This window comes from Protopterus annectens, chromosome 11.part0, assembly GCF_019279795.1.
Source record: "Protopterus annectens isolate FY-2018-M chromosome 11.part0, PAN1.0, whole genome shotgun sequence".
Classification (NCBI taxonomy): domain Eukaryota; kingdom Metazoa; phylum Chordata; order Ceratodontiformes; family Protopteridae; genus Protopterus; species Protopterus annectens.
Genome location: NC_056745.1, coordinates 126575732 through 126603591, shown reverse-complemented (window position 1 = coordinate 126603591; position 27860 = coordinate 126575732). Strand labels below are relative to the sequence as shown.

The following is a 27860-nucleotide window of genomic DNA, read 5'->3' as shown; positions in this document are numbered from 1 at the left end:
CACCCCCACTAGTAGAGCTGCCACACTTTCATTCTCTGTCACGTCTAACAATGGTACCACTATCTCCCCAGATCAACACACCAAAGTCCTAGGGGTTATCATAGACAATAATCTCAAATTTGACCTACAGGTCAACAAAACCATACAGACCATCAATAAGAAGCTTGGATCACTGTATAGAAACAAGACATTTTAACCCCACTGGCTAGGACTGCAATCGCCTGGTCGCACATACTCTCTACTCTTTTATATGCCTCACCTGTACTCTCAAACCTCAACAAATCCGAACTAGGTAAGCTGTCCCACAGCTACAACCATATTGGCAGATTGGCCACTGGCTCCACCTATAGAACCCACCATTGCCAGAACCTGAAACAACTAGAGTGGCTAGAACTGCCCAGCTTAATTCAGTTCAATCAGCTCTTAATAGCACACAAAATTCTGTACCCCCCTGAGGATACCCCCTCACTTATAAATATTATTAAGCCATATAGCAAACTGAGATCCCTACGGTCAGCCAACAAACTACTGGTCTAAACCCACAAAGCTAATAACTCTGCTGGTGAATCCCTGTTTGCCAACTTTGTTGTCAAAACCTGGAATTCGTTGCCAAACTATATAACCCTACGATCCTCCAAAAGTTTCTTCAAAAAAAACCTCAAACAGTATCTCAAAGTGAACTGGCTTTGCCCATGTACCAACCCTGATTAAGTTATAAACTGAAAGCATAATCTGTAAATATCATAACATGCACCTACGTCACCAAGCTCTATATCCAATCTGACGTCTCTTGCTTTTAATTGTGTATGTCCATGAGAATTGAGAATCCCTACTAGGGAACACTACTAAACCATTGTACATAATCACTTTGTTTTATATTTTTTAATGTTATCCAACTTCTTGTGTAATCTATGTAAGTTTCTCTATTTAGAGCTTTTCTCCCCGGGCCTCTGCTGAAAATGGACATGTATCCAGTCAGACTATCCCGGTAAACAAATGTAAAATAAATAAAAAAATAAAATGCAATAAAAGAAAAACAAGCATACAGCAGCTCAAAAGACCCTCGTCATCATCATCGTCATCTTTCGGCTGTTCCCGTTAGGGGTCGCCACAGCTGATCAACTGTTTCCATTTCTTCCCGTCCTCTGCATCTTGCTCTGTCACACCAACCACCTGCATGTCCTCTCTCACCACATCCATAAACCTTATCTTAGGCCTTCCTCTTTTCCTGTTACCTGGTAGCTTCATCCTTAGCATCTTTTTCCCAATATACTCAGCATCCCTCCTCAGCACGTCCAAACCAACGTAATCTTGCCTCTCTGGCTTTGTCTCCAAACCTTCCAACCTGGGCTGACCCTCTAATATACTTATTCCTAATCCTGTCCACCCTCGTCACACCCAGTGCAAATCTTAACATCTTTAACTCTGCCACGTCCAGCTCTGACTCTTGCCTTTTTGTCAATGCCACTGTCTCCAACCCATATAACATAGCTGGTCTCACTACCCTCTTGTAGACCTTCCCTTTCACTCTTACAGGTACTCGTCTGTCACAAATCACTCCAGACACTCTTCTCCACCCACTCCATCCTGCCTGTATTCTCTTCTTCACCTCTCTTCCACACACACCGTTACTCTGAACTATTGATCCCAAGTATTTAAACTCATCCACCTTCGCCACCTCTACTCCTTGCATCCTCACCATTCCTCTATCCTCCCTCTCATTCACACACATATATTCTGTCTTAGTCCTGCTGACCTTCATTCCTCTTCTCTCTAGAGCATATCTCCATCTCTCCAGGGTCTCCTCCACATGTTCCCTACTCTCACTACAGATCACAATGTCATCTGCAAACATCACAGTCCACGGGGACTCCTGTCTGATCTCGTCTGTCAACCTGTTCATCACCATTACAAATAAGAAAGGGGTCAGAGCTGATCCTTGATGTAATCCCACCTCCACCTTAAATGCATCTGTCACTCAAACCACAGACCTCACCGCTGTCACACTACCCTCATACATATCCTGAACCACTCTTACATACTTCTCCTGACTTCCTCATACAATACCACAACTCCTCTCTAGGCACCCTGCCATATACTTCTCTTAAGTCTACAAAAACACAATGCAACTCCTTCTGACCTTCTCTGTACTTCTCCATCAACACTCTCAGAGCAAACATCACATCTGTAGTGCTCTTTCCCGGCATGAAACCATACTGCTGATCACTAATCATCACATCCCTTCTTTACCTAGCTTCCAGTACTCTTTCCCATAACTTCATGCTGTGACTGATCGATTTAATCCCTCTGTAGTTACTGCAGCTCTGCACATCACCCTTATTCTTAAAAATCAGTACCAAAACACTTTTTCTCCATTCCTCAGGCATCCTCTCAATTTCCAAGATTTCATTAAACAATCTAGTTAAAAACTCCACTGCCATTTCACCTAAACACCTCCATGCTTCCACAGGTATGTCATCTGGACCAACAGCCTTTTCATTCTTCATCCTCTTCATAGCTATCCTTACTTCCTCCTTGCTAATCCATTGCACTTCATGATTCACTATCCCTACATCATCCAACCTTCTCTCCCTCTCATTCTCTTCATTCATCAACCCCTCAAAGTATTCTTTCCATCTGCTCAACACACTCTCCTCGCTTGTAAGTATGTTTCCCTCATTATCCTTTATCACCTTTACCTGCTGCACATCTTTCCTAGCCGGTCCCTCTGTCTAGCCAATCGGTACAGGTCCTTTTTTCCCTCCTTAGTGTCCAACCTTTCATACAACTCTCCATATGCCTTATCCTTAGCCTTCGCCACCTCTCTCTTTGCCATGCACCTCATCTCCTTATACTCCTGTCTACTTTCTTCATCTCTCTGACAATCCCACTTCTTCTTCGCCAGCCTCTTTCTCCGTATACTCTCCTGTACTTCCTCATTCCACCACCATGTCTCCTTGTTGCCTTCCTCTGTCTAGATGTCATACCAAGCACCTTTCTAGCTGTCTCCCTTACTAGCTCTGCTGTAGTTACCCAGCTATTTGGTAACTCTTCACTGCCACCCAGTGCCTGCCTTAACTCATCCCTGAACTCCACCTCACAATTACCCTTTTTCAATTTCCACCATTTGATCCTTGGTGCTGCCCTCACACTCCTCCTCCTCTTCTTGATCACCAACGTCATCTTACAAACCACCATCCTATGCTGCCTAACTACACTTTCCCCGGTCACCACTTTACAGTCTCCAGTCTCCTTCAAACTGGCCCTCCTAAATAAGATATAATCCACCTGTGTGCATCTTCCTCTACTCTTGTATGTCACCCTATGCTCCTCCCTCTTGTTAAAATACGTATTCACCACAGCCATGTCCATCCTTTTCGCAAAATCCACTACCATCTGACCTTCTGCATTCCTTTGTTTAACACCATACCTACCCATCACTTCCTCATCCCCTCTGTTCCCTTCACCAACATGCCCATTTCAATCTGCTCCAATCACCACTCTCTCACCCTTGGGTACAGTCATCACGACTTCATCCAACTCACTCCAAAATTTTTCTTTCTCGTTCATCACACACCCAACTTGTGGAGCATATGCACTAACAACATTCATCATTACACCATCAATTTCCAGCTTCATAAACATCACTCTATCCGACACTCTTTTCATCTCCAAAACACTCTTCGTATACTGTTCCTTCAGGATAACTCCTACGCCATTTCTCCTCCCATCCACACCATGATAAAAGTATTTGAACCCACCTCTGATACACCTAGCCTTACTTCCCTTCCATCTGGTCTCTTGCACACACAATATACCAACCTTCCTTTTGTCCATCATATTGGCTAGCTCTCTCCCTATACCAGTCATACTGACAACATTCAAAGTTCCGACCCTCACTACCACAGTCCTAGCCTTTCTCCTCTCTTCCTGCCTTCGGCCATGCCTTCCACCTCCTCTCCTCCTTCGGCCAAACAGTAGCCCAATTTCCATTCACTGTTAACCCGGGCCTCGCCCGATCCATTATGTAAATATTTACTGGTGTCCACATGAATAATTTGGCCAAGTTTTACGCCGGATGCCCTTCCTGACGCAACCCTCCCCATTTATCCGGGCTTGGGACCGACACAAAGAAATGCACTGGCTTGTGCATCCCCAAAAGACCCTCATATCAAGGATAATATCAGAGAACAGACTAAAAATTTGAAAAATGCTATTAGGTTCATAGATAGGTACTAGGCTGTCTGCCCGAAGGCATTTATAAGCCTAGCCAGAATGTGTTGGCTTTCGCCACCCCCTTAGATTAGTTCCCTGTGCCTCTGTCCAGCAGAGCCACTGAAGTGATCCCCGGGGTAAACTTTCTGTTTCCCATCCACTCATCAAGGTTTCTCTTGAAGACTGTTAGTGAGGAGCTCTGCCTAATGTAGATTGGAATCTTGTTCCAAAGCATGGGAAGTCTCTGGGACAGGAATCTATCCCTCCAGCACGTCCTATTTATTGTTGTGGTGAGGTTTAGATCCTAGAGCATGAGGCTCGAGGGGATGAGTTTTTGTTTAGGTGGAGCATGTCCATCAGTTCTGGGTTGGACATGGCCTTGTATGTCAGGCAGAGATCACATCTGAGTAGGCGGTATGCAACCGAGTACAGATGGAGTTTCTTCAGTCGAGCTGCATAGGGCATCTGTTTGAGACCAGTGATCCTCTTGGTGAGGTATTTCTGCAGTCTTTCCAGCTGTTGCAGGTGTCTTGTAAGATACATGCCAATGTCTACTAAAGAAGCCTGCAAACTTAGGCTAGCATCAGAAGCGAAGGATAATTACAAATCCTTGTGTATCTATGTTAGGAAACTAAGAGATAACACACAGAGTTACTCTAAACTTTCTCATAATGGCACCACCTACTCTGATCTAGTAGGCATTACCAATATATTATCAAAGAAATTCAGTCTGCATTTTAACCCGGAATCCAATTATCCCTGAATCTCTCAGACCCCTATTATCACTAAAGAATATACACTGAAGGTGCTCTGTAAGACTAGGAATACTATCTCCATGGGTCCTGTTAATATACTTTGCTGGTAAAAAACAGTACTTAACAAGCCCAGGGACAGCCACCCCTTAAACTATACAACCTGAGTTTGGCACACAGCATTAGTTAAGTCACTCCACAAGGGTGGCCCCACCACTGATCCTGATATAGGTCCATCAGCCTGAAGTACCTTATTTGCAAAGCCAAGGAATATATTACAAATGACCCAATAAACTATGACATTAAACAATTTCTGTTAGATAGACCCACAGCAGTTTGGCTCTGTTAAGGGCAGATCCTGTCTAGTGAATGTGGTTTAGTTCTTCAAACAGATAACACAGGCTACTGACAGCAGTCATAATGTCATTACAGCATACCCTGACCCAGGTCATTACAGCATACCCTGACCCAGGTCATTACAGCATACCCTGACCCAGGTCATTACAGCATACCCTGACCCAGCCAAGGTATTGACAACATCCACCTTGCTAGCTTAATGCATGCATTACAAACAGATCCTTCTGTAGTAAGATGGATAACAAATTGGTTGAAAGTCAAGCCACATGACGTGGGTAGCAGGGTGCCTCATTAGTGAGTATGAAGGGTGCCAGTAGTGTCCTGCAGAGCTCATTGCTGGGAGCCCTTTTGTTTGGCACTTACTTTTCTAATCTCCAGACAATGAACCAATACATCTGGCTAACCAAGTCTGCAGAATACTGTAAACTGGGAGTCATTGTTAGGTCCCCTTGTGATGCCCTAGCTCTTTAGCAAGAAATAACAGTTGAAAATGCCTAGTGTACTAAAAATGAGTGCAAATTAAATCTTAAAAAATGCAGCATTGTCACATTTGATAAACAACCCCTGCCCCAACATACAACAAATACAATACCCCACTATACAATAAGAATGTTGTTAAAGAACTATTCCTCAAAACATTGGCCATCATATAACAGCAGTAGTTAGAAAGTCCTGTGACTTAGCGCAGCTAATGCCAAAGGAGTATCACACAACTCTAACGAGGTAATTGAACCCTTATATTCAGCACCGATTAGGCCAATTATTGAATATAATGCCTCTTTGGGATGTACCTCACTAAACAAATCTAACAACTAGAAAAACCCCAGAGGTTCCTAAGTAAGATCGTCACTGACATAAAACTCCTAAACTACCAAAAAAGACTGGAAGCACTGTCTCTTTATTCTGAGTCATATGGACTCCTGAGGGGAGATCTGTGCCTTGCCTACCATGCCATTAGGGGCACAATGGTCCTGATGGCTTTCATCTCCACATATCAAATAGTTCCACAAACACCAGAACCAGGGATGAAATATTTTTCATTAAATAAATAAAGCACGGTGGAGAAATAGGTTAATTACTCAGCACCTTCCCCACCTCTGCAATAGACTCCCACTGAAAATCAAGCAATGTGGTACATAATCTTCCTTCAAATGAGAACTGAATGATTGGATGGGTATTCACATATTCACCCTTGGCTTGCCTAACATAGCCCTCTTTGAAAAAGGAGGTACAGTTTAAGAGTGGTTACTGGCACAGTATAAATGGTTTCAAAGCTCTTGTATTGCCAAAGACTCCTATTAACAGTACACTTTTGGCTTCCTTTAACAGAAGGTCGGTAACAAGTTTTCAGTAACCCCTGCATTTCACTTTGAGTTTTGAACAAGCAACTAGAAATGTATAAAAGTAGGAACTGATCAAATTTGTAAGTACTATAACTCTTACGTTCTTGGGAATGGTACTTCTTTTAGGGAATTAAAGGTCAAATTACATGGAGACTTGAAGAGATTGTTTTGTGTACACTGAACAACACAGATTCTGTTTCTTTTTAACTAATGCCCAAGCCAAACTGTTCAGACAAAATGTGCACCAAACCTTGGGCGAATGCAGTACTAATAATACTAGGGAGATGATCAGATGGCCAGAAGGTCAGGTTGTGCCCAGAGAAAACTCTACTTAATACTGAGAAAGTAGAAAAATATTACACTAATAAAAATTAAAGTAAAGTAATGGCTCCAATACCAAACTTTTTGATATCCCTGTTGAAGTTAGGACTAAACAGTACATAGAAGGTCCAATAGCTATTCAGACATACGTCCAAAGGTAGCATTAAACCCACTGCAAACAGACTTGATCAGCTTCGCAAAAGGTAACTTCCTCAAAAGCTTCTTCGGAGCACCAAGTCAAAGGCTTTTACAATGTCAGGAAAAGTGAAATGCATTCTGTTCTTTTACATCCATACATTTATAAAGGTGATTTCTGAGGGTGCTTCACAGTGTTTTGTCCTCCAGTCCAGTTTCTGAACGGACTGTATGCTGTATGAAGTTTGCATGTAGTCCCTATACAAACTTGCATTTTTTCTGCGTCTGCAAATTCCTCCCAAAGACATGCATATAGTTGAACTGGCAGTCTTCTAAATTGTCTAAATGTGTGTACAAGAGTCTGACAGTATATACATATCATATAGACTTCTTAGGAGAGACTTATGCCTGGCCTACACAGCAATCCAAGACCCAAACCTAATGAACTTGCTGCATATCCGTAAATCAAACATGACTAAGGCTACCCTTTTCAGGGACCTAAACATGGTCTGCGACTTAAATAGGCACAGCTGCTGCATCTTTGGAACAGGCTACCAATTCATGTGAAACAGAGTATCTCTATGACACTGCTCAAGAGGAACCTGAATGAGTGGATGGGGCACCACAAATTCTTACCAGGGATAGAGCCCACAACCCTCCTGCACATGGGCAGTCATCATTAAATGCAATCTTGGGTATTGACTAGCATTTCTATGACATTACATTGGGACAAAACATCTAGGCTTAAAATGACCTCCGGGTCAATAGCCTAGTAATCTCCTATGATCCTATGAATGCAACCTGCAATACTCTTGCATCCCATCATAAATTTAATCTCTGCCTTATGCACACTGCTTGCCAGGATAAGCTCTACCTCTCCCATCATTCCAGTTAGGATAAAGTTAAAACAGGTGCTGAAAAATGAATGAATATATACTCAGGTTGCACTAAGCAGCAGTAGGACTACATCCCTATAATGCCTTATTTCTGTTTGCAAAAAAATCCAAAAGCCTCAACATAGGATTTCATTTGGGGTAGCACAGGCTTCTGAAGTAGTTTAGAAAGAGAGTGGTCTGCAGGATTCAGCTCTATTTAGAGGCCCTGCTTTTTGGTTTAAAGAACAGTGGATGGATGACTTCCAAAGATCAGTGAACGAGTCGATATCTGTGTACACCTGGTGATAGTGTCTGTTAAAGGCACCAAAACATAGGTGTCAAAATCATGTTAGTTTTTATCTGCAGTCTAGCACAGCACGCGCTACCACAGTTTGAGATTTCTTTTTAACAAAAGACCCATCCCTGACAAGGTGATGTCAAGAGCAATGTGAGAAGGTATTCACTTCACATTTGCCCTAAAACTATACATGTTCTGTCTGCCTCGGGTGTGGGAAGTGCAGTTATTTTAAACTTAAGGAGTCAAGGCGTCACATTAAACGGTACAAAAGATTGTGTATTTACTTACTTTATTTTATTTGTTCTTTTCCCTTTAATCAGTAATGTAGTTTTGGGCAATCAAAGCCCAAATGGTCACAGTACTATGGCCCCTATCAGTGTCTAATGCATCTCCAAACTACCTTCCTTGTCGATGCTTCCCCACTACTTGGGTCATTTATCTAAGCGACTTTATCATGAACCCATGTTAACTATGAATGGGGAAAATCAGGGATGGAAGTTAGATGAAGGTCAGACACATGTTTGGCTGGTAAACTTACAGCTTCTGGCCAGAGACGCACTTTCGCTGCTACAGATCTTCCTCCTATGATTACAACGAACTATCACATGACTATCAGATGCTGTTTTCCTACTGCCTGCAGAACATGTGACTTTCACCAGGCACTAACCCCCTGCTACAAATACATTCTGTTCGTAAAAGGAGAACAGTGTAATGGCACTCAGTTACTTCCTATCAGTGCATCAGAAACTGGAACAAATCTGAAACTGTTTGCTAAAATTACATACAGAAATATAACCATCATACTGGTTGGCTTGAACTCCAGTATATTAAAAATAATACATCAGTCTTCCATCCAGTTACTTTCAAGAAAATAAGTCAAAAAGGTTTCCTGAAATACCATCATTAGCAACAACCACAAAGAAAATGCGTTATCAAGTATCTTTATTTTTCAACATTCACTTTTGCAGAGCTTTTAGCTGTATCATGTACATAATAAAGTAATCAAATGATACGTCCAAGTACAGAACTTTAAACATACATTTTATAAGGAGAATGTTAATCATTTAACCAAAATTGTCACTCAGTCTTGTAAAAAGTTAACACAATGAAATAAGTTAAACTAACCTTACAGCAATGATTAAGAAAGGGCACAGACAGCAACATCTCTGTCTGCCACATAAATGACATTAGGAACAGTGAAACTGTAACACTGTAAAAAGCAGCAATGGAAACCCCAAATATAAAATAGTAACAGAAGCCCTAACACGTATACAATCCAACTTCTTTCCATTTCTCAGATTAAAGATAAATACTAAAACCAAAAACAGTACAGTGTGCAAGCAAAAGTTTTTTTTTCCCCACATTTAGGCATCTACTGGCATGATAGCTCAGCATAACTGCACTAACACATTATTCTAGGTCACATCTCAGACAGAGTACATTGTGTTTCTAAGTCTGTTCACGCTACATAAATTTGGAGTATTCCATTATCATTACATGAGACTGACCTTACTACGACAGTCAGTAAGGCACCTCCACTGCTTACAATGTGTCATAAGGCAATCAAAATAACTGTTTAACTTACAGTTACTACATGCATAAATCTACAAGGGATTTTTTTTTCTAACATAACGTAGCTACATTGTTAGAAGTTTTTTACTTTGATGAGAATCCTAGTAAAAGACATGCTGGGAATCTTCTGAAGATTAGAAAACAGGCTAGGAGCTAGTTAAATCTCTATTCACACAAAATCTTACTGACCAAGATGAAGCAATCATTTAAAATGGCAAATTCCCTGGACCAGTCTGCAGAGGTGCATAAATATACCATTTTATTTATGAAATGGGCAAAAAAATCCCTGAAAATAAAGAAACAGGCAGACCAGTTGAATCTTGGTACTGAGGAAAATGTATATCTGCAAACATACATACTAACATACACGCACACACACACACACACACATATATATATATATATATATATATATATATGTGTGTGTGTGTGTGTGTGTATATATATATATATATATATATATATATATATATATATATATACACATATATACATATATATATATATATATATATATATATACACACACACATGTGTGTGTGTCTATGTAATACATGAGGGCAAGTATGTGATACATGAAATATTACAGCACAAATTTTATGACTAGCAGTAAAATATTTCATATATCACACAAACCAAACTCCAGTGTATTCTGCTTAGCCATTTCATGTACATTTTTATGCTAGGGTACATACATACACACAAATATTTCAGGCACGGACATGAATACCCTCCTAGCCTGCCAATATACCAAAAGAGTTACTCTCATAGTAAGTGTCCAAGTTGTTCTTAAAAACATCTAAACGAATGCTTGCTTTAACGTCATTTGATATTCTATTCCATGCGAGAACCAGTTAGTGCACTTCTCGTTCCTACAGAACCTTCTACATCGGTTGATGATTCTCTACTATTCTGTGATACCCCCATACATTCCCATAAGTAGTTGTCTCTATACACTTCTCGTTCCTACAGAACCTTCTACATCGGTTGATGATTCTCTACTATTCTGTGATACCCCCATGCATTCCCAGAAGTAGTTGTCTCTATACACTTCTCGTTCCTACAGAACCTTCTACATCGATTGATGATTCTCTACTATTCTGTGATACCCCCATGCATTCCCAGAAGTAGTTGTCTCTATACACTTCTCGTTCCTACAGAACCTTCTACATAGGTTGATGATTCTCTACTATTCTGTGATACCCCCATGCATTCCCAGAAGTAGTTGTCTCTAAATGCCCTCTATACCTGAACAAGGTCTCCTGTTAATTATCTGTATGAAACACTGTACAAGTTCAGATATTTCAGTCTTGCACAATAACTTCAATGTTCACATCCACGGATGCCCCTTGGTATATTTCCACTGTACTCTTTCCACTTTACTCATGCTTGTTTTCTTGTAAGGTTTCCAATATTGTTATTTCATACTCAGGTTTGGGTCTAATGTAACAAACAAACTGATTTCATCAGTTCTGATTTCTAAGACTTTATACATCTTTTAATACAACCTATAGTTCTATAACCATCATTAACCAACTGGTTAATTGTTGTTTGTCTTTCGGCTTTTCCCGGTTAGGGGTTGCCACAGCGGAACTCCGGTCCGCTAATGATTGGCAGTAGATTTTCACGAACGCCGAGGTGCCAGCTCGATGTCCAACCTTCAACGAAGGCATGCCCATTTACGCATGTCTTTCGAACGCCACCCAACCATGGGGAGGACATGCAGACTCCACACAGAAGGCACTCCCCGCACTCCAGCCGAGAATCGAACGGGAGAACCTCTTGCTGTGAGGCAACAATGCTACCACTGCAATATGATTAGAAAAACTCAAAGCTGGATCTACCCACATACCCAGATCCTTAAATGAATTTATAGTTTCAATCACTGTATGCTGTATTAAATATTCACCTTTCAGTTTAGAACTCCCAAATCTCATATGCTTAGTTTTTGATGTACTTGCCAGCAAATTATTGTCTTGTGCCCAAATGGTCAGTTTATTCAAGTTGTTTTGCAGACATGCACTACCTGTAACACACGTAATCAGATTACCCATTTTCACGTCATCTGCACACAGACTGTAGAACACCTCACATGAAAAAGAGAGAGCTGAAAGATTAAATCTAAATAAGTATGGGCCCACGACAAAGCCCTGTAGGACACATTGACTATAACACCGAATTTCACTTGTTCGATATCTGTGTGATACTTGCCATGTCCTATTTGTAAGCCATGCAGCTATCCATCTTATCAAGAGTGCATCAGTACCTAGTTGCTGCAATTTATTGATCAGTGTTTTGTGTATGACCCTATTAAATGCTGAGGTTAAATCTGTATAAATTACATCATAGCAGAATCTTTCATTCAAAGCTGTTAATATATTGTTATAGAACATCATGTTACATACAGGTGTTAATAGATCTATTTTCAACATATACATGCTAACATTTTGTTTCAAGTTCCAACCTTTCCAGTTTTGGCAATAATTTATACAATATAATCTTCTCCATTATTTTTCCACAACAACATAGTAAACTTATGGGTCTGTATGTCTCTGGGTTTGGCCTACTTCCATTGCCCTTAAAGACAGTTTTAAGGAATACACCTCTCCCAATCTTGAGGAATCTCCACATGTTTATACAACCTTGTGAATAATAGCTATAATGGTACTGTAAGCTCATACCAAAGTGTACTTATAGTTACTAATTCTGTCTCCTCCCTGTGCTTTGTTTAGGTCCAGTTTGTGTAGTTCATTTTCAATATAATATAATTTGATTTCAGTATGTGAAGTTACCTGGATATTACTAGGACAATTTATCACCCCCTTGGTGAAGCCAAACTCTTCTGCATAAGAGTTTGTAAATGTATTTATAATCTGCCGTGTCTGAGAATAAATTTTAGAATCTATACATAGTTTATCAATTTGTACATCTTTGCTCCTACCACATCTTATGTATCTATAAATGGTTTCCTACTATGCTGAATATCTTTATATGAATTTTCAACATTTTTTTCTTGATCTTGTCTCACAGTATGTTTAATATGTCTGTCCAGCTTGTTTGTTTCAGTTTTTCAAAGTCGAAGTTTCACCTGTTTTCTATTTCTTATATTTTTTGCCTCTCACCTTAATCAAGTATCTTGTCTTATGGAAATATATTCTCCTGATGCTGTTTAACTAGATTCTGATGTTAAACATTGTTTTGATTTCTTTTTTTTTTTTTTTTTTGCATTCAAACAATTTCTCTTTCCAAACTTCCCAACTTGGTAAATTTAAGTCCACAGCCATTATTATTCTTCCCTCCTGTGTTTCATGTAAGAAATGTAAGAATTCCTGTAGGTCATCAGTTGAATTTGGTGGTCTGTACACTACAACTGTTATATGTTCCAGGGTTGTCTTTATTCGATTTACCTTCAAAATGTTGATGGTCGGAACATCGAACCGCATCCGCGAACTCCAAACTGTGTCTTCTCAAAACATCGAATGCCAATGTTCCGAACTGCAAAATCTCGCCCCCTTTTTGATCCATGTTAGCACTTGTCTGTAGGTGTGGCGCAATCAGAAATGTCAACGTTCGATGTTTTTTTTGAGTTTTGAAAGATTCGGCAGTTCAGGTTTCATGGAAATGTTTCAGTGGTGTGCACATTCGTGTATGTGCTGTCGACATTTTAAAGGTAAACTCTTTATTCTTACAGTTACACAATCTACAGTATTTTTGTCATCACTGAACAAGTAACAGTCACAGGTTTCATAACAATGTTTAATCCTTATCGCAACACCTACACCTGATTTTTTGTTAGAACGTCTGTTACAGTAAAAATATTTATACCCTGACAGAACTGGTTTCTAATCATTCTTCTTTAACCATGTTTCACAAAATAACAACATCACTCTTGTGGGAATGTAGCAAAATTTTCAATAAAAAAAACTTTATTACTAATGTTCCTAGCATTAACAACCATCAGAGATGTATCAAATGCTGCTCTCTGTGAACTGTTAAATTTTTTACCCAGAAAATTCACTTCCCTGATCTTCACAAGTGCACACCATTCTGTCTAAACATCTGTGCCCAAAATTAGGCTTGGATGCTCTACACGTTTTCATTTTGTACAATAGGACATTTTTTTCATGTAGGTATTTACCAATATCAGTAATTTCCATTGACTTCCGTGACATACCTTAACTGCCTAACTTTATACTAAACGGGGTTTAGGTATTTTGTGCAGGCCTTTTTTCCATCTTATAACACCCTTTATTTGGGTCTTCTGCTTATACAAATAAATAATATATAACAATGATAATAATATATTTTTACACTGTTCTACTACAAGTACTCACACACTTATTTGCTGCCACTTGCTATAAATGGCAACTGCCCTAACCTCCACTAGCCTGATCCTAGTTAATTACATAGCCCTTCCACCACCTAACCATACTGAACAGTATGGCCCTACCAGATCCCTAATTCTAACCCTAAAATTTTCACTTGATCCCTAACAATAAACATAGCATTCTTCTCCCTAACCCTAAAGTCCTTGATCACTCCCTAAACCTAAAACTCCCCTCTCCCCTAAACCTAAGGTCCCCAATTGCTTACCAATCCTAAAACTCAACTCCTACTCCCTAAACATAAAACTCCCCTCTCTCCTAAACCAAATATCCCCAATCACTCACCAATCCTAAAACCCCGCCCCTAAACCTAATATCCACAATCACTCACCAATCCTAAAACTCATCTCCTGCTCCCTAAACTTAAAACTCACTTCCAACTCACTAACCCTAATCTCACCTCCTACTCCCTAAACCAAAAGCTCCCCCAATCCTAAATCCTCCTCCCAATTACTGAAACTCTAACATGCACTCCCTCCAAGCATTTGCCAGGCTTCCTTGGCTTGAACTTGGCTATTGTCTTTAAGGGAGGTACGGCAATTCTACTCTGTCCTCAAGAGTGCTGGACCTTGCCTGAACATGAAGCCAAGTTCAAGAATGAGTGGCTGGCCGTGAGAAATACAGGCCACCCAAGTCCCTGGCTGTGAGACAGTGATGTTCTAGTACCTGGCACTTGGATGCTTGTAGCAGCCTCTTTTGATATACACTCACACACACACACACACATACACATACATATAATTATATGTTTATATATATATATATATATATATATATATATATATATATATATAGGCGGCCGCGGTGGTGCAGCGGTTAGCGTTGCCGCCTCACAGCAACAGGTTCTCTGGTTCGATTCTCGGCTGGGGTGCCCTCTGTGCGGAGTCTGCATGTCCTCCCTGTAGTTACGTGGGTTTCCTCCGGTTGCTCCGATTTCCTCCCACATCCCAAAGACATGCTGTAGGTGAATGGGACACTCTAAATTGGCCCTAGGTGTGAGTGTGTGCATGTGTGTGCCTTCTGTGGAAGGTTGGGCGCCGGGCTGGCAACTCGACACTGTAAAACTCCACTGCCAATCATGAGCAGACAGGTGATCCGCTGTGGTGACCCCTAACCGGGAAAAGCCGAAAGAAGAAGAAAAAGTATATATATATATATATATATATATATATATATTTATATATATATATATCTATATATATATATATATATATATACATACAGATATGTATATACACACATTATACAGAATATATCTTAATTATATTTTATACATATGTATGCATACACACACATGCTTGCATGTGCACTCCCATCAACTTTCTCTCACACACACACAGACACACACACACACACACACACACACACACACACACACACACACACACACGTTCACATTCACAGGGACATGGTACACATATATACATCCCTGTAACACACATCACAAGAGAAACACTAGACTGATGTGGCATTTTGGCTGCTCTTAAATCATAAGTTTATTTTTTCCATTTTACCTACACACCATCAAGTCCACACGTGACTCAATCTACCTATTCCATTCCCTATTGAAAAGCAGCTGAGCATGGAAGACTGTCTTCTGGGCAGCTAATCTAACCAGGGTCATCTATATCATGGTTGTGCTACAGAACTGGGTAAGAAATGTTTTTCAAAAGACATATCTTGATTTCTAAAGAAAAAATAAAACCAGTTGGGTAACATGCTGTGTATATGGACACACACACATACGCAGTAAAATAAATTTCTCTATACTTTCTCATCAAGAGGGAATATTCTTTTACTAATGACCAACTCTTTTTGCTGTCTTAAAATGTGAGCCAGACAGGAAAAAATCATGCTGTAGGTATGCAAATACACCACTCTTACCATTCAGTTTCCTGATTCTAAGACATCACAGACCCCAATTTAAAGATTAAGTGTCAGTAAATCCAAGTCAAAGAAAGATCTTGTTCAGATTTTATACAAAATATTAAAATTAAATATTCCAAGATTCTTACCATATTGCCAAACACTCTATAATCTGTTTTTACTATATTTACATATTTTACCCAAAAGTCAGATAACTTGTGTGTTGCAGCACAGAATGCACCCTTTAAAATAAAATAAAATAAAATAACAAGCTTTACTATGCCAGTAAAAGAAAACAAGTGTTCATACATAAGTCTTACATCTTTCTCTTGAGGGCATTAATTGGGTAAATGGAAGTGTATCCTTATGAAGGTTAAAGGTTTACGGCCAGGAAAGGCCAGCATATGAAGATGGGACAGCTAGGTAAGGGTAATCAAAAATGGTATTATTTTTTCACAGAAAAGATGGTACAGGCATGGCATGGACTACAAGTACATATGATGGACACCAGGTTTGTTACACAAAATGAAAAGTGACAGGGCAAAGATGGAAGAATGATAAAACATGTGATAACAAAGTCACTGTAACAAAATGCTAAGTAGCAGAGTCTAGCAAAATAACATACTAATGAAAAGAACTTGGGGTATATCATAATGTGGAAAGTATATGGGGAAAGTTCTATCAAATGAGCTGAGGACAGGTAAGGAATGCAAAGAGGCAGTATGGAGACTGACGGAGATACTGGAATGCACAGGAAGACAGTGCAGGTAATACTAGAGAAGCAGATAGCACTGTCTACTCCCTCAACTTAATGTATACAGCTGCACAGTCCCCAAAGACACAAAGCAGCACAGAAGTGCAAAACAAAACTGATGCAGAGTTTACAAGTTATGACATGACAAAAGCTTTGCCTGCATACTATCGAGGAAAGGATGTTGTTACAACAAAAATATTGAGTGCTACTGGAAATTAAAAGTGGGCATGGCAGCAGGTGTCATAAAGACACCCAGGCAAGAGGAAGTGTAAATAATTTAAAAAGAAATAGCTAGCCTCAGATGTAATATTCACAACTTTTATGTGGGGTGAGAGAGAGAGAAAACCTCATAAGTGAAACACCTCTTTCTTATGAAGTAATAGAGTAAAATAATGCAAAAATCCATGAATGCACTGGTCAGACATGAGCAAGCTCTTCTAGTAAGAGAGAAAGGAATGCATGCTGCTGTTTGTGCGGGATCAAACGTTAACTGATGGCCTGTCTATGCACTTCTCTGTGCAACTTCAGTGGAGAAGTAACTTCTAGAAAGCAGAAGATTAGCATATAGCAGTCTTGGCAACAGTAAAAAATGAATAAAAATGCAAGACATTTTATTTTATTGCACTGACACTGTCCCCTGGTAAGGCATTAGTTCAGATGCTATCCATTCATACAAAAACCATCAAGCATTTTGCCTAATGGGATTACTGCCTGTCAATACCATAACAGCTCAGCATGTCCCCTTGCTTACTGGACATTCACTCCACAGGCCTTCTGCAGCTCAGGGATTGTATTCCTACAAGGTATCATAAAAGGCTAGACCCTCAGCATCATGAGAAAATGGAACATGTGATGCACAGGAGGTCCTTCATCTTAGAAATAAAATATTCTTCTCAGTTTCGTGGTTTACAAGTATGGAGTATGGAGGCATACATTGAGATCTTGTTTCTTAAAAAGATATCCCTTCTCTCTGCAGTCATAGTGCTTGTTACACCTCTTGTTTCTAGCAGTTGCTGGTGACAAAGATCCTAAGATATCTCTTCTGTCGTCCCCCCCCAAAAAAAAAACAAGGCAAAAATCATTCAACTCTCACAATCTCACCCTCTTTCAGACTTCCTTCTGATATGTTACATCCTGTTAGGCACCAAATAGGTATCCTTCGGGGGAAATGCAGACAATATGGCAAAAACAAATATGACTAGCACACACACAATATACTAAACATGACATTATAAAGACAGGTAACCTGAAACAAGAATAATGCATGACCAGTAACTACCAGGAACGCTGCAACAAGCATGTCCATCACAGAAAGTTAAAAAATGTGTGAAAATATTACACAGCAAAACAGCAAGGCAATGTCAGGTGCAATGCCAATAAAGCAAACCTCAGCAGAATCCCCTTTCTAGAATCACAGTAATCCCGGAACATAAACAGGGAACATGCTTATACTACAACTCTGCAGCAAAAAAGGCTGTATAGTTTAGCCAGCATCAGGGTGAAAGCACATTTTCCAACTCATAGAAAGACTATAATTAGTTAAACACTTTTTGACTATTTTAAAAAGGAGAAATGTACAAGAAATTATGAAGGACAGAAGGGGAAGTGGCAGAAAAGTGAGTAACCAACTCATTTTCACCAAATCTGCCCTGCAAATGAATATAACCTAACCAGTGCCCTCACTCGAAATGTTAAAGATTGCATATTGAGAGGATGAAAGAGGGTGCTTCCCCTTGTTATGACATGGGGTTGATGCCACCCCCCCCCCCCCGTGTTAGTCCTTTTTTTTGAGGAAAAAATAAAAAATAAAAGATCCAACAAAAATGATTTGGTAAATCAATCTACATGCATGTTCTACTCTGGTTATCTACAGAGGGTCTGAAATGAGGCAGGGAGTCTATAAGCAGGACCTTAGCAGCTAAATGTCAGTGTTACGAGTTAGTTTACCTATCGCTGATATTGCTTGATACAGTATCAGTTTTGAGACACGACTTCCTCATTGAGCATCTCTATGTATACATACTCACTATATCTGTGAGACACTGTACTCAAGACATACATACAGATAACTGAGCGTAAAATGTGAAAATGGTCACAAACTCACATCTCTAAAGTATTAGCAAAGGACAATTTTCTCAGCCTACAGCAAACTACAAAACCCCTGGGGCCACTTATTTCCCTGAAGCCACCTCAGTGATTCCACCTAAAAGGATTGCAGTACAAGGTTTCAGACCACTTGTCTAGCTTGATGTCCCATTTTCTCCCATCTGATCCATAAATAAAGCAGATGCTTTTACTGCCCAAAAGTGGGAGCTGCAGTTTCACAGCTCATAGCAGTGTGTGGAGCTGAGCAGAATGATTACAAAGTTCAAAGTGATGTTGCCATTCCTCATATCCTATGTGTCTGGCTGGCTGGCCAAGAAACAAGTTTTACAAACCAAAATAAAAACAAAAATAACACATAAAATTACCTGAGGGTGGCCACATCTTCAAACATGCCAGAAAACACTGAAAATGTGAGACATTATTCAACTTGCATTTTAAAAGAATATTACAGAAGGGAAGAAAGTATTAATGATAGAATCATTCAGCAAGATACATCATGCCACACTTAGAAGGATTTGCCAAAACAAACTATTGGTGTCGGTGTCCAACAGGAATATGTCAGACATTGTTTAGCTGACCCACAGGAGAAGCAGCAAATATTACTGATGTACTACAGTGTCCCACATGCACAGGCAGTGTCAGAATATGATGTTATCGTGCACAAAGATGGTGACCTCATTATGCCTTCCTTTGGCACAAAAACTCTCCTGGAATGAAGACTAGTCTGACTGAAACTGGTTCATTGATGTACATTGGGCAGAAATGTGGAACACTGGGGGAAGGGGCTTCTAATGACCAGAGAAGGACTGAACTTTCCAACCTTCGAAGGCATACGTTTATACAGCTGATGACCAAATGGCCCACTTGGTCTGACCACTGTCCTGTCTAGAGCATAAACTGTGCATGCTCCTATAAACAAAACCTCTGCATCCTCCAACTCCTCTTTAAAGCTGCCTTAAAGTGAATGCAGTAACTGTTTTGCCCACTGAACTCTGAATTCTGAGCACAATTCCACCACTGCTGTGAGACAGTCACACTGGTTTACTACCCTAAATTTGTGGCAGAACGTGAAGAAGCTTTCCACGGTTCTGCACATGCTCTGTACAACGAAGTGTGTAATGCGAGGCCATCTGCTTGACAGTTTTCTGTGTTCTGCTTTGTCATTTTTAATTTTACACTGCGGTCATTCATTAACAGCCCTCCTTGTCCCTGAAGCAAAACTTACATACCATTCACTTTAAAACACAATATACAATTGCCAGTTAACAGACCTGCCTTGTATGCCTCTCGAGGTCTGGTTACTTTGATAAACATTTAAAGCTTTGCTCTCAAGGTCTGCTATTGTAATTTGAACTTCCTAAGTACATGGCATGTTTAACTGGTAGAAGCATTCCCTTCTGTAAAAGTCTGAAAATTAACGTCACTTAAAACTATGGTTCTGCAAAAGAATTAGTTGTCAGAATTTGACTTCTCTTCCAGTGTTTTACAAAAGAAAAAATATAAACATTGGAGTATGAAAAAGTGAAAAAGGCTTAGTCAGACACATACACATTATAAAAGCAAAACAAAAAGTAGGCATGTGACATGAAATCAGTGCACTACGTGGTTATATGTGGGAGAGGTGAAGCTGTGGAGAAAGGGCAAAAGGAAGAAAGGTGGCAACTGCACAGATTACGTAATGCTGTTTGTGGGACTTGAGAAGCCGCAAACAAACAAAAAAGGTGGCATAAAGTTTAAAAAGGGGTACTGTGAGTGCTATGAAAAGGCAGCAGAAGGGGTGAGGCAGGCGGAAAGAACAGCATATTGTTTACCTGTTACACTCTACTCTCTAATGAATGAGAAATGGTGCAAGTCCTCTTTTGATGGCATAGCCATCATTTGCATTTCTCTTTAAAAGCAAATAATCAAAAAAGAAAATACAAAATCTCAACAGGAAAGGGTTCTTATGCCTATGCTCGACCAGTTCTGACCCAGCAAAGGAAGATATTTTATCATCAGCAAACTGTATATTACATAGAAAAAGCTGTCCATTTAACAAGCCATATATAACACACCATTTCAGAACTACTTCAGACATTAGTTAACATGGGTACTATCCATCTAAACTGACTTGAGAAAGTAGATATAAAAATTGCTATAACCTAACGTAAGATATCTAAAGGAACTAATAATATATAGAACACACACTCTTATACAACAAAAGCAACATGTTTACTCTCAAGAACTATACAGCAGCTACCTCATAGTGCACAGAGAAAAAGCCCTGGCAGAGAGAGACCCAGCTGGCCAAGCTTGACCAGTAATCTATACCCTGAAGGACCGATCCTGAGAGGGGGAGGAGTGAGTTGCAGACAATGGCTCACTCATCTCAGGGGAAGGGAGTTCGCTATTTCTGGCCACAGGATCACCCTTTGGGATCGGACTGGAAATCCACACCATATACACAGGGACTTGAGAGAACAATCCTAGTCAAACTAATAACTGCTTACACTCCAGTTGATAGTCATGAATGTGTGAAAACATGTAACTACTCTGGGCTTACTGTTTCAGGCACTGCACGCTCTGTTTCCAATGGGGGGAGGACTGTATCTTCAAGGCAGAATATGGCTATGATCGTTGACTCTCACATCTCTGTTAGTATCCTTTGCTATCCAGAGAAAGGAAAGGATAAACAGGTCTATCTAAGACCAAGGCTTGACAGGTGCACAGGGAGCATAGGGAGGGCAAACTAAGATAAAAAAAATATAGAAGTTCACCAAAGGGTTCAACTACAAGCCAGTTAATGATGCATACTGTTTAGATTTAGAAACTAACTCTAATTATTATTATAATTCAGCCAGGAAAAATGGAATTGAGCATGTAATGGCAGCTCTTCTTTTCACACAGGGGAATGTTTCAGTGCTGGAGAGGCTCCTGACTTGCAATTGGTGGGATACAATAGCCGCAAGCCTTAAAATAGGTAGACTCAGAGTCTACTCTCTTTCTGTCAATGAAGAATACATATGGGATGTACCGATGTCAGTACATGTCTACCATCCACAAACATGTGAATACCTCAGTCTGGTGTAATGACTGTCTCGGAACTACAAGTCACTAAACTTTATCCCTTCGACAGAACATCAATGGTCTAATTTGCACCACAAAACAATTCAACTTGCAAGAGGTAGGCCAAGATCAAACAGGGTAGCTAAGGGAATGAGGGGCTACCAACACCACCTGGTTATTGCAAGCATAATCATACATGTGGGTAGGGGTGGACACTCAGATGAACAGTGGAAGTCTGTAAATCTAAGGGTTATATAGCAACAGATAAAAAGTACAGTTGTGTACACTTACCATAAATGTAGATGTTCGAGTGTATTCACTGTTGCAGTCATTACATTTGGGTTATCTGCTTTCAGGTAGCCCTCAGTCGGCCTGATTAACAAAGTCTTGGGTCCTGCATCGGTTGCTGTCCCTCCTTCTATGACGTCAGGTTATCAGGGGTATAAAACATGCAGCCGACGCCATTACATTAGTTTTTCTTTCCCCAGATGTCAGGTGCCCCCTAATGGGAAGCAATTAAATATAAAAGCACAAAGATATACCTCCAACAAAAAAGCAAATACACCAAAAAGGCTTTTAAGCATAGTAAAGGAAAGTAGAGGTATAGCCAAAAGAAGTTAGGGGGCTGGAGGGAGGGTAACCAGGACTGCAACAGTGAATACACTCGAACATCTACATTTATGGTAAGTGTACACAACTGTATGATGTTCTACGTGTTTCACTGTTGCAGTCATTACATTTGGGTAGATTCCCAAAGCTATGGTTGGGAGGAGGAATTTAGATAGCATTAGGGCCAACTATAAGGACCTGCAAGACAGCAGTGGCAAAGCCAGCTCTAGATTTAGAGAAAATTGGCAAATGATAATGCTTGGTGAAAGCATGTACAGAACTCCAGGTTGCAGCTTCTAGGATGTCCCTGGTAGGGACGCCTCTGAAAAAGTCTGTAGAGGTAGATGCAGCCCTGGTGGAGTGAGGTCTGATCCCCTGGGGATAGGTTTTCCATGGTACTTATAGCAGAAATGAATGCAATGGCTTATCCATTTAGAAACGGTTTGCTTTGAAATAGCCTTCCCCTCTGCCCCTGCTGCAAATGCCACCAGCAGTTGTTCAGATTTCCTTTGAGGTTTAGTCCTGTCCAAGTACAATCTAAGTTGTCTGTGAACATCTAAGGAATGCAATATCCATTCCCCTTTATTCTGTGGATTGGGAAAGAAGGTTGGCAAATGAATGGACTGATTAAGAGCCACACTGGATACCACCTTGGGCATGAAGGATGGATTGGTTCTGAGGGACACCCTGTCCGCATGAAAGATGATGAAAGGCTCCACTGCCATAAGGGCCTGTAATTCAGATACCCTTCTAGCAGAAGTGATTGCTAAAAGGAAAGCTGTTTTCCAAGAAAGAAATTTTAAGTCTGCAGTAGCAGCTGGCTCGAAAGAAGGTAGAGTGAGTTTCTCCAAGACAAAGTTAAAGTCCCAGGCTGGGGTTGGAGTTCTCCTGAGTGGTCTCCAATTTTTGGCCCCTCTGAGGAACTGCTTGAGCAGTGGATGAGAGAAGAAGGGAGGTTCTGTGTTATAATGAGCTGAAATGGCTGAGGCGTGGATTTTAATGGAGGAAAAAGACAGGCCCTTGTGAAGCATCTCTGTTAAATATTGTAAAATCTGAGGTAAAGTGGGCGCTGCTGTGCTCATCCCTTGAGATTGGTTCCAGGTACAGAATCTTTTCCATTTTTCAGCATAAGATTTTCTAGTACTAGGCCTCCTTGCCTCTAAAATGATATCCATCACAGGTTTGCTGAGGGATGGTAGAGGAGAGATTAAGTAATTAGCCAGGCTGCAAGGTTCAGTGTTAGAAGCTGAGGGTGCAGAATCTGGTTCTCCTGCTGAGACAGCAGGGAAGGAGCCTGGGGCAGGTGCCATGGGGATAACAGTGACACAATGTGCAGGAGGGGGTACCAGTGTTGGCACGGCCAGTCTGGAGCAATCAAAATCATCCTTGGTTTGTCCTGTTTGATTTTTAGTAGTACTTTGGTGAGCAGAGGCAGAGGGGGGATGGCATAGACTGATAGGTTTTTCCAGCTGAATGACAGAGCATCCACTTTCCAGGCTTGTTTGTGGGGAATCTTTGTGCAAAATTTGTCCAATTGGTAGTTCTGGGGAGAGGCAAACAAGTCTATATCTGGGCTCCCCCATTTGCTTGTCAACATGTTGAAAATCCTTGGTTCCAGTTTCCACTCGTGTGGGTCCATGAGGTTTCTGCTTAGTCCGTCTACCAGTGTATTTAATTTTCCTGGCAGGAATTGAGCTTGTAGGTGCACTTGGTAGCACAAGGCTGTGTTCCACAATGCCATGGCTAGTCTGCAGAGGGGGTAAGAATGTGTACCCCCCTGCTTGTTTATGTACTACATAACAGTGGTGTTGTCCATCTTTACCATTAGTTGTCCTGGAAGAATGTGGTCCTTGAAGGCTGTCAGAGCATTCTGTACAGCTAACATTTCTTTTTGATTGATATGCAGGTGCATTTGACTTGGGTTCCATTTGCCCTGAATGCACTTCCCTGCCAGGTGAGCCCCCCATGCATAGTCTGATGCATCTGTTGTTAGGGTTTGGGCGGCAGGGGGTGGTGTGAAATGTAGTCCCTTGTTTTGGTGGCAGGCCTCTGCCCACCAAAGGAACTCTAGGCGTAGGCAAGGTACGATAGGAATCATTGTTTCTACATCTTGAGAATGTTGACACCATATGCTTTTTAGATACCACTGTAGTTTCCTCATATGCAGTCTTGCATATGGAATTAGAAGAATGCAGGAGGCCATGAACCCCAAGGCTTGCAGTATTTGTCTTGCAGATAGCAGGGTTTTTGTGGCCACTTGTTTGAAGTAGGTTGTCAAATGAATTTGTTTCTCTGGCGTGAGGTAAGCCATCTGGGAAGTTGTATTCAAGCTTGCTCCCAGGAATATAATTTGTCGACAGGGTACCAGGTGTGATTTCTTTTTGTTTATGGTGTATCCCAGACAAGTTAGAACCCTTTGTACAAAGGCCAGATGATTCAAAAGTATGTCCTGGCTTTCTGCCTGAATTAGACAATCGTCCAGGTAGGGGTATATTTGAATATTTCTTTGCCTGCAAAATGCAATAACTGGAGCTAGGCACTTTGTGAATACCCTGGGCACAGTAGATAAAAAAAGGGCAGTGCAGAGAACTGATAGTGCGTGTAGCCTGCTTTGAAGCTTAGGTATCTTCTGCAAGATTCCCTGATTGGGATGTGCAGGTATGCTTCTTTTAAATCTAGTGTTGCCAACCAGGCATCTTTGCCTAGTATTGGAAGCAATTGGTGAAGACTCAGCATCTTGAATTTTAGAATCTCCAAAAAGGTGTTTAGAGTAGACAGGTCCAGGATAGGACACCATGAATTGTCTTTTCTGGGTACCAGGAAAAGTCTTGAGTAGAAACCTTGTCCCTTTTCCTCTTCTGGTACCAGTTGAATAGCCCCCATGCTTAAGAGAGACAGTACTTGTTTTTGGGCCTCTGCCCACTGATTTGGGGGTAGGTCCAGCCACCCGCTTGGTGTTGGCAACGTGTGGAAGTGAAATCTGTATCCCTGGGACACTATATTTAAAACCCATTTGTCCTGGGTAATGAGTTCCCAATTCTTTGCATGAAGAGCAATCTTTCCCCCGAAAGGGGCAGTCAGTTGATAAGTGCTTGGAAATTTTAAAAGGAAGTCATTGAGACAGTTTACCATAGGGGGGAGTCTTATTACTCCCAGATTTGGAAGTGGAAGCCCCCCACTGCTTAGTTCTGTATGTCCCCTGGGACTGAAAACTGGGGTTTTTGCTGTGTCTGGGTTTGGCTTGAGAAGACCTGGAAGGGGCTGGAAAGGACCAATTCTTAGAAGGCCAGTGCCTACTAAATCTAGGAGGCTGAACTTGTAAAAAATCTTTAACAGTTTGCACAGATTTAGCTTTATCTTCCATCTTTTTAAGAACTTCCTCAGCCTTGTTGCCAAACAGGCAGTCCTGACTTAAAGGAGCATCCAACAATTTAGCATTAACATGATCAGGCAAAGATTGCTCCTTAAGCCAAGCATGCCTTCTGAGCACAGACCCAGTAACAGCAGCCCTGCAAGAAGCCTCTAATGAATCAAATCCACATTGCAGAGTATGTTTTCCAACTTGTTCAGCAGAATGCATTAAATCCTGTAATTCTTTATTTTCCACACAGTCAGGAATCAACATCATTTTCTGTTTAAGCAGTCCAATAACATGTTGCTGATAATTTAACATATGAAACTGGCAGTTTAAAGCTCTAATGGCCAAGGTTGCAGAAGTGTAAACCTTCTTACCCCATCTATCCAGTGCCCTGGAGTCTCTATCAGAAGGGGTAGGATTTTTAGCAGTAGAAGCCTTAATGCCCTTGGGCCCCTGTGAAATAGTCTCTGGATCTGCAATAGGATTTTTAAAAAGGAACTTGTGGGACTCAGGGACCCTGTAGTATCTGTCAGGTTTTCTGGGAGCAGGAGGCAGGAAATCAGGGGCCAAACTAGATTCCAAAAAAGCATCATCAACAATCTCTAGTACAGGAGGAATAGCTAAAGGCCTATGCTGAAGTAGGAGAAGGAAATCCCTAAGCCTCTTTTTTGAATCAGAAAAATCCTGGATTTCCCAGTGGAAATGCTCCCTTAGAGTATGTAAGGTTTCCCCAAAAGAAACATCCTCAGGAGGGGAAGCAGAAGGTATGGAGTCCTCTGCATCAAAATCTGCATAAGTAGATAAGGGCAAATCCAGATCATCAGAAGAATCAGAAAAAACAGAATCCTGATCAGAAGATTCATAATCAACTTTAGTCCTAGGTTTTTTAGAAGGGGGGGTTGGCTACCCATGATTAGAGTTATTAGATCTTCAGCCATTCTTAAAATTTGTTTTTTAGGCATGGAGGCCTGAGCATGTGACCTGAGCGTCGTTTTTTTAGGCATGGATCGAGATTTAGGCCTAAGTAAAGAAGTAGGCGTTGGTTTAATATGCAAGTCCATAGGCCTGAATACACACTCAGATGCCGGTGCCTGCACAGCGGCTCCAGACCCATCCAAGGTAGAGACATCCACAGGTTCCATAGGTGAAGCATCTCATGGCATACCGGACTCTGAATGGGTCTCGGTAGAGGCCTGAGAATCAGAAGTAGCAGGTATCAGGTGCTGCGAAAGTGCCTCACTGAATACCGACGAACTGGCGACTGGCTTAGGAGAAGCGTCGTTGGCAGTTTTGGACCTCGGCGGCCTGTCTCTGTCTTTATCTTTGCATTTTTAAGGAATCCCGGTAGTTGGATGGCTAACCGACTGCATTTCTGGATAATTAAACTGGGAACCAAAATATTTAGAGGCGAAAATATACCGACGACGGATAATGCGCTGATTAAATAAAGCACAAAACCGACAGCAAGATACGTCGTGGTCAGGGCCTAGGCAAGTAATACAGTACGAATGAAAATCTTTATGAGGTATTTGCTTTCCACAAGTAATGCAATTATTCACTTTTACTGACATCAGTAAGGAGCAAGAAAAAGTTTCCCCAATGGGGTACTTAGCTTTAGTTGAAGACTTCGGTTCTAAAACTCGAAAACGAAAATTTCATGAGTCAGCCGACCAGCACTTGCGAACTGCTTCTGCTTCAGGCACTTCACAGCAAGAAAGACTGGGGTAATGGCGTCGGCTGCATGTTTTATACCCCTAACAACCTGACATCATGGAAGAAGGGACAGCAACCGACGCAGGACCCAAGACTTTGTTAATCAGGCCGACTGAGGGCTACCTGCAAGCAGATAACCCAAATGTAATGGCTGCA

General features: G+C 40.9%; 1 protein-coding gene across 1 annotated transcript in view; it reads right to left on the bottom strand.

Annotated features, from left to right (window-relative positions):
• Positions 1-27860, bottom strand: part of WNT5B (Wnt family member 5B) — a gene marked incomplete in the record, with an annotated part of 1807993 nt that overhangs the window by 1755364 nt on the left and 24769 nt on the right.